Source organism: Aotus nancymaae, unplaced genomic scaffold (genome assembly GCF_030222135.1).
Source record: "Aotus nancymaae isolate 86718 unplaced genomic scaffold, 86718_ANA_hifiasm-v0.15.2.pri h1tg000014l, whole genome shotgun sequence".
NCBI lineage: Eukaryota > Metazoa > Chordata > Mammalia > Primates > Aotidae > Aotus > Aotus nancymaae.
The window spans coordinates 41795359-41803743 of NW_026988425.1; the positions used below are offsets into that span (position 1 = coordinate 41795359).

Consider the following 8385-nt stretch of genomic DNA (forward strand, 5'->3'; position numbering starts at 1 on the left):
ATCTGTGTGGTTTACAATAACTTAACATGATAACTATAATTGTGATTTGTAGCATATAGACATTAGAATTTTAGAAATCCCATACAATTTTGGAATAAATATTAGTATTATTCACAAAAATATAACCTAAAGAGGATTGAACATCATTTTGGCAATCCCATGTACCTAAACACATCAAATAATCCCTGTCTACCTCTTTCTGGATGTTTTCAGGTACCCTCTCATCCATCCAGAAAGCCAGGCATTAGGAAAGACAATTTTGAAATGAGGTTTGATTTTGGAATTTCAGATTACTATAAATTATTTATTTTACCAAAATGATGACTCTTTTTTTTTTTTTTTTTTTTTTGAGACGGAGTTTCGCTCGTTACCCAGGCTGGAGTGCAATGGCGCGATCTCGGCTCACTGCAACCTCCGCCTCCCAGGTTCAGCCAATTCTCCTGCCTCAGCCTCCTGAGTAGCTGGGATTACAGGCATGCGCCACCATGCCCAGCTAATTTTTTGTATTTTTAGTAGAGACGGGGTTTCACCATGTTGACCAGGATGGTCTCGATCTCTTGACCTCGTGATCCACCCGCCTCGGCCTCCCAAGATGACTCATTTTTAAAGAGCAAAAACCTTTTATAACCTTTAAACTGTGCATGCACACACACACATTCTACTGTTCTTACACACCTTACATGTAAAACTGTTTTTATTAGTCTTAATTGCATGTTACAATGGTGACTCTTAGCAATTTTAACTTTAATATAAAATCTGGTAAGTTATGTTCTGATAAGGTTTGACTCTTTCCAGCATAGTTAGGGCTTGGCCAACTCCACGTGTCCCCAGGCCTTACCTAGCTGGAAGGCAGGCAATGTAAACAATTTTCAAAAGCCAAAGAAGCAGTTTATGACCTTAAAGCATTTAGCAACCTAATATTTGAACATAATTTAGACAACATGTTTACATTTGAAGACATTTATTTGTATTTTACCAACAATCTTGAAAACCATCTTTATTTCCCAAAGATGCTAACATCGTAGAAACTAAAAGTCATTACACTTTTTACTTTTCTGACAAAATATTTGATTTAAGCTATTATTATTATTATTAAACCAATTAATTAAAACTTTACAGAAGAGGTACAAAGTGACTTTTACTTTTTATTTAACCAGCTTACACAGAGTTTACACAAAGAGAAAGAGGAGAGAAACTTGTAAGAAATCCTTACCCTTCTGCCGGCATGCCAGGTTTTCGGGTTCTCTCTCCCTGAGCAGTCCTGGCAACCATACTTGACTGTATGCAAACAGACACATTGCCATGAATTAAGAATATTCATAGATAGTTAACAAATTTTGGAGAATCTAGGAAGAGAGAGGAATATGACTCAAGTTCTATTTGTGAGAGCATATTCAACACACTTTAAGAATCAGGAAGCCTAAAATCCAAAAAATTAGTTTATCCATAAAAAGCTAGCTGTTCCATTAATTCCTGCAGGCATGACGAAAATAGCTTAGGAATTCCAGATAAATGGAACAATGATGATTTGCTAGAAATGCATAGGAACACAGAACTAAGCATAAACCTTCTGCTAGGAACTAAAAAAAATGTGTATAGATAGATATGTGTGTACATATATATATACACACACCTATATATGCATACACAAGCAAAGCCAGAGGAGAATAAATAGCAAACAAATAAAAACTAGAAGGAAAAATAAATAAGCAGGAAACCAACCCAAAATTTTTCTGCTTGATTTACCCTGGAGGTTACAGTGTTACCTGGGGCACCAAAAAACCCACATAATGAATATTTTATTCCTGATACACAATTAATATCCTTGAGTGCATCAGTATCATGATACATTCTGTGCAATCAAGAAATCCATTTTAGACACAACCAGTAAGTACTCTAGTGCTATCCACACAAAACAGTAAACATAGTGGGAAGCAATGCAAACGTGTGAAATTTTGCTCCATGCTAAATCCAGCTTCATGCTTAACTATATTAAAAAAGAATTGCCAAACTGCTGATGCATTTTTAATACTTCCTATTTTACTTTAATCAAGACTAAGAGCTTTAACTATGAAAATATTAGTCAGCCAAATGTCTCGAATTCTCTATCAGGTTTTAAAGAATATTTTATTGTTTAAACTTTTCCACATCTTTCTCCCCTACTTAATGATTCCTTACTATATTGTTTCATAAATAATCTTTTCAAATCTGTAATTTGAACTAATTTTTAGATAACTTCTGAATTAGACAAAATTATTCTTTTCTTCACTAATAACATAAGCTCTTCTGGAACATTTTGTAGGCAGAATTATGTGTTAACTAAAATTTTTATCCTTAGTAAACTAAAACTTCAGTGAAACCCTAAACAGCGAGAAATCCTGAGCTATCAGATATGGGCATTTATAGATAAGAACAATTCCACAATTTTAGAAACACATTTCTCCATATTACAACCCTTATTTAGTTAGAAAAGTCCCAGATATCAAATGAGTCTTAAAAATAACTTTAAGATTTAATTTACACAAAAAGTTTACCTAAAACAATGATCCTATTCACTGTACTTAACTTTTAACAAGAGAGATGGACAAAACATCAATCCGCATGTATAAAATGAACATTGGTTTGGTCTAGAAAGACAAGGCAATTTGAGGCAAGGAGGGGGCTTGGTAGCCTTCTTTTCACAGGTGGGAGACAAACGGTAGCATTCTTTTGAGTTTCTGACTAGCCTTTCCAAAAGAAGCAATCAAACATGCATTTATCTCACTGACACTTGGAGTAGAATGGGAGGCAGGCTCTCCCCAAGCACCTCCCAGATTGAATTAACACTGACATTTAAAAATATCTAGCAAAGACAAACAAACACAAAATTCAGAAAAAATGTATGCTGAAAATTCTGAAGACCTTTTCAATTATTATTCCACCAATAATTTTAAAGCTAGCTTGTAAAGTTATACTTAGATCACGTGAACTTGAAAATTGCTTGGACTTAATTTATGAGTACTCTTTTACTTATAAGCTAATTTGTTAGACACAACATATAGCAATAAGTGTACATACAAATAAACACATCTAGACACGTCTACACACACATAAACAAAGACCCAATAGCTTGAAACTTCAGCCATGAGATAGCAATACAAGCTTGCCAGTTTTGCTTTGTCCCAATAGATAATCCAAGTGCTGTTAAAAAAAAAAAAAAAAAAAGGTCCTCTTCAGAGTTTTGGTTTCTGGTTTCACGTTCTTTGTTCTATGCTAAAAAGTAATCTTACCCATTCATCTGTCAGCCCTCCCTATCTCTGCTGTGACCAAACACGCCCAAGCATTTCCCATCACCTATGTACCCGTTTTTCCCGTCAAAATCCCATCCTTGCCTCCTTTGATGATGTCAATTGGAATTAGCCTAGATTGTGCGGGCTGACACCAGACCATGGTGGGGCTGGGGGAACACTGGAATAAGGTCTGCGTTAGGGAAAAAAACTGCTACTCTTCTTTGTTCTGGATGCTCTGTCTTGTCTCTGCCTTGCATGCAGGAGGCCCCCTTCTATAGAAGTAAATTACCTTACTGACAAAACTTTTGCCTGAGTGTTAGTTCCACTTTGCGGCACCAAGCATTTTTATCTCCAACGATCTGGGGGCTCATCTGGGATTCCCATTCTTCTCTGGGGAAGGGTCTCTGGCCCTCTCTCATGAGGAGGCACACCCCCCTGCCTCCTTACAGTGGCCTCAGGAGTAAAGTAGTAGAGACCCACCGGGTGTGACGAATAAACCTGGACTCTCAGCGACACGGGAAAGAAGCTGGCCAGCAGCTTGTTGAAAGGAGGGTCAGATACCTTAGCGACCAAATAACTCTGTGCACAGACCAAGGTAAAAAAATAAAAATAAAAAGCCACGGGGCTGCAAACTATTTCCTTGGTGGTCGGGATTCTGGAGGTTGAAAGTGTGTGAACCCTAACAAGCACTACTGCTGTGCGGAGTGAGTGAGTCCAATCTGTGGTTCTGCAGTTACCTCATAAGGCTAATGGATCCCTCTTGTAGGGATCCTGATGTTGGGGTTTATACGGTCCTGCCAATGCTTGCTAAGAAGAACCTATGCTAAGAGGAACCTAATTTCCCTCAGGGAAGCGGCCAGAGCAGATAAGGGAGAGAAGGGTGCAAGGAACTTCCAGCAGGTGGGGCTAAAGGATAGCCAAGACATTTTTTATATGAGCCATTGAGCCTAATAGCAGTAGCAATCCTCTAGAGAAGATGGGCGAGACATTTCTGATGCAAGAGATTGAGCCTAACTAAGACCCAATATGGGAAATACCCCAAGCAAGGCAAGGAGTAAAAAGGATAAAATTAGTAACAAAGACCGCCTCCTGGCCCTATAGTCCCCTAGGTCTCATGTTAAAACATGTAATAAAAAGACTAAACATAAGAAAAAGCAACAAATGATAAAACATTGCTGTTTCATTTGGACTCAAGAACCAATCCCCAAACTGTTAGTTTCCTGGCCAAATTTTGGGTCAAATGAAGAATGGATTTGTGAACTTTTAATAGCAAATGTTGCTAGTAGGTGAACTGCCTCCCAAGAGGAAATAGATTTTGCCCTATGTTGGTGGTAGTGACATGTCCTTTACCCTCCAAGGGTAAAAGGAGTGAGTAAAAAACTAATCTTTGGAGGAAATTTAGTTGTAAGCATGCCTCATCAAGTTAGAACCATCTTAAATCAAAAAAGCAAAAAGGTGGTTTATCGACTCAAGAATCTTAAAGTACAAGGCTATTCTGTTAAAAAGAGATAATTTCACACTAACCACCAAACCTAACCTAGCAGGTTTCTTAACAGGGAGTCTAAACCTAAAAAGAGAATACACACGTTTTGATTTAATTGACTATCACACAAAGGTTAGGCCCAATTCAAAAAATACCTCCCCACCTTTAAAACAGGGTGGCACTCATTTATAGATGGGTCTTCCCACGTGATGGAGCAAAAAGATACAACAGATATTCAGTAATTAATGGAAAAACCTTAAAGAAATAAAGTCAAGAAAAATGTCTAATAACTAGTCTACCCAAACTTGTGACCTGTTTGCAATTGAGTCAAGCCTTAAAATACCTGCAAAACCAGGAAGGAAGCATCTATACTGATTCTAAGTACACCTTTAGGGTGGCCCTTACATTTAGAAAAATTTTAAACTGAACAAGTTCTTCTTAACAGAAAAGATCAAAACCTTGTTCACAAAGAGTTAATCACCGAGTATTAAATAACCCTCAGTTGCCAAAATAAATAGCTATTGTCCATGTCCCTGGACACCAGAAAAATCTGCCTTTTAAGAGTCAGGAAAATAACTTAGCAGATCAGGTAAGCCAAGCAGGCTGCCGTTTCTTCTATGCCTGTTTTCCACTTAACTTCTTTCCTCCCTGCTCCTACAACGATCCCCATTTTCTCTTCTACTGAGAAAGAAAAGCTAATTGAAATGGGTGCTAAAGAGAACTTAGAAGGAAAACAGACATTGCCAGACCAAAAACAAATGTTGTCCAAACCTCTTTATAAAAGAAATCCTGTCCCATCTGCATCAGAGGCCCCATTAGGGACCCCAAACCATGTGTGACACAGTTTTCAGAGTTTACAAATGTATAAGAATTTATACCTTAGCCAAACAAGTTACAGATAGTTGCTTACTAATAAACAAACTACAGAAGAGATTGCCCCTTAAGGGAAGGAGTCCAGGCTTAAGACCATTCCAAAGTACCCAGATTGATTACACAAAGACGCCTCCAATAGGTCGTCTAAAATACTTATTAATAATAGTAGATTACCTCATTCATTAGGTCAAAGCTATTCCCTTTTCAAGTGCAATGGCCAATAATATAGTTAAAGCATTAAATAAAAATATAGTGCTCAAGTTTAGGCTAATAGAAAATATTAACTCAGGCAATAGAACCTATTTCACAGTGCATATTGTCAAGAAGCTATCCCAAGCCCTAGACATTAAATAAGACTATCATACTACTTTAAAGAACTACTTAAGCAAATTAGTTCTAAAGACTTAGTTACAAAATGCCTTCCTATTGCCCAGTTAAAAATAGTCTTTCCCTCAGGAATTATATACTTGGTCTCTCCTCTACTCTTCCTTTTCCTAAAACGAAAGTGTCCTCATCAAAAGCTGGAAGAAGGAGGAACTTAAGCCAGCCAGGGAAGGACCTCACCTGGTGCTTCAAACCACTGAAACTGCCTGAGTCCAGACAGCAGATAAAGGATAGACCCATCACACCCAAGTCAAGAAAACACCACCACCTCCAGAGTCATGGGCCATTATCCAGGGGGAAAGCCCCCTCAAACTAAAACTAAGAAAAGCTTAACTCTGTTTCATTTATTCTATCACTTTTTCTTCTTTTCTCATTCTGATGCTGATACCTTGTTATCAATGTAACTAGGTCAGACTCACCCCCAAATCATTACCTTTGTTGCTTGCCTTCTTATACCGTATGAGGAAGATGAATGGCAAAGACAAATCTCTACTTTAGAAAAATACCTCTGTCCCTACAGGGAAGCCACTGACCCTGCATCCTGCTCATGACAGGGGTACCAGGACACCCCAAGTTGGGAAATATGCTGTCAAAGGGCAGATATCAGCTGGACCACAAGAGATCCAGGCTGGGCCTCCCTAGAGGGCTGTACCAATCTAAAATCTCTACTGCCTAAAATCTCTACTGCTATTCTCCTTTGTTCTAGGTGCTCTCTCTTGTCTCTGCCTTGTATGCTGGAGACACCCTTCTATAGAAGTAAATTGCCTTGTTGAGAAAACTTTTGCCTGATTGTTGGTTGCACTTTGCAGCATCAAGCATTTTTATCTCCAACACAAGGAAGGCTGTGAACCAAAATTTTGGATAAAGCCGTCTCCATGGCAGTTTGATTTTAAAGGCTAAACCTCCCCAGATTGCAAGGAGCACTGGGGCCAAACAGTACCAAAGGAGGGCGTCACATGTTAATCAGGGCCCCTGCTTACAACAGCGGCACAAAAGCCTGGATACATGCAATGCTATCCCACTTTCCCATTAGAAAGATTCTAAACAATTTTGTGGTTAAGCAGCATTGCAACTGCGAGATAAAATTCTAAGAAGGGCTTAATACAAGACCTCAGAACCTTTGCCAAGGGAGTCCCCTTTGGGCAGGTTGAGGTCCACAGGATCCCCCGCAGCATCCTTCTGTGGGGTCCGATCTTAGAATTCCAGACACCTCTGGGCTTACTTAGGTGAGCACCAGTGCCACTTTGCATGTGTTCCCTCCAGAGCCTGCTATGAGCTTTCCTTTTATACCTGGGTGTAATCCCTGACTTTTAGCATCCTTATAATTTGATAAGGACACACTTTCCATGCTTCCCAGTCCATGAACTTTAATGACAAGAACTGGAGGCTGGGTGGGTTTCCTTTGCCCTCAGCCAGTTGAATAGGGGAAGAGAAGAATTTAGCATAAGAAAAGAAGATTTAAGTTGTCTAAAACGTGTGTGAGTTTGCTCAGAGCTGTGCCACTCGTAGGGACCACTTCCAGAAAATATTTTAAAAGGTCTTTCCCCCTTTGGGGCAGGGCAGTTATTCCCATTCATTTCTAGGCCTTCAGGCAGTACCAGGCGTGACACCAGCCAATTGCCCTCACTTTCCAAGGAGCTACAAGGAAACAGCTGCTGAAAGACTGAAAAAGAAAGGAAGGAAAAGAAATAAAGACCCAGGTTCCTTGAGAGAACTGGGTGGGGTGATCAGGCTTCTCCACATGGAAACCCCTCAGTTTCACTGGCCACAGTCAGAAACCTGCAGTTGCTTCCATGTTTAGGCACTGCCCACCAAGGGTCCCACGTTGGAAAGAAAAAGAGATTTACTGGAATGGGTCATATATAAATTACATGTTAAGAATGAAGAATTGATGGCATTCACAAGAGGAGTCATAAGAACTCTGGTGGAGGCTGCAGCAGCCTTCGTAGAGAATTGATAATGAATGTGTGTAGACAAGTACCCCATGTATCTCCAAGCTGGTAATATATTTATTTTAAAACTATAAATATATTTTAAGTAGAATTTTTTAAAAGTAGGTTGATATAAGACAGTGACTTTAGATCAAAAAAGAAATTCATTGTGTCTAAATAAAAGGGATCATCTGAAATTAGTGTTGTTTGAAATAATTGTCTAATATTGGAAATTCCAGTATTTATGAAAAATTTAACAATTTTTGAAAGAAACTATTCTTAACATTTATTTTAAATTCAGGATACATATGCAGGTTTGTTATTTCATTTAAAATGTATCATGGGGAGTTGTTGTACACATTATTTTATCACCCGGGTATGAAGCCTGGTGCCCATTATTATTTTTCCTGATCCTCTCCCACCTTTCACCATCCACCCTTCCATA

The 8385-nt window shown here is 38.7% G+C and overlaps 1 pseudogene; it reads left to right on the forward strand.

Moving 5' to 3' along the window:
• Positions 1-7966, forward strand: part of LOC105704535 (PRELI domain containing protein 3B-like) — a 34041-nt pseudogene extending 26075 nt beyond the window's left edge.
• Positions 7967-8385: the final 419 nt, after the last annotated feature.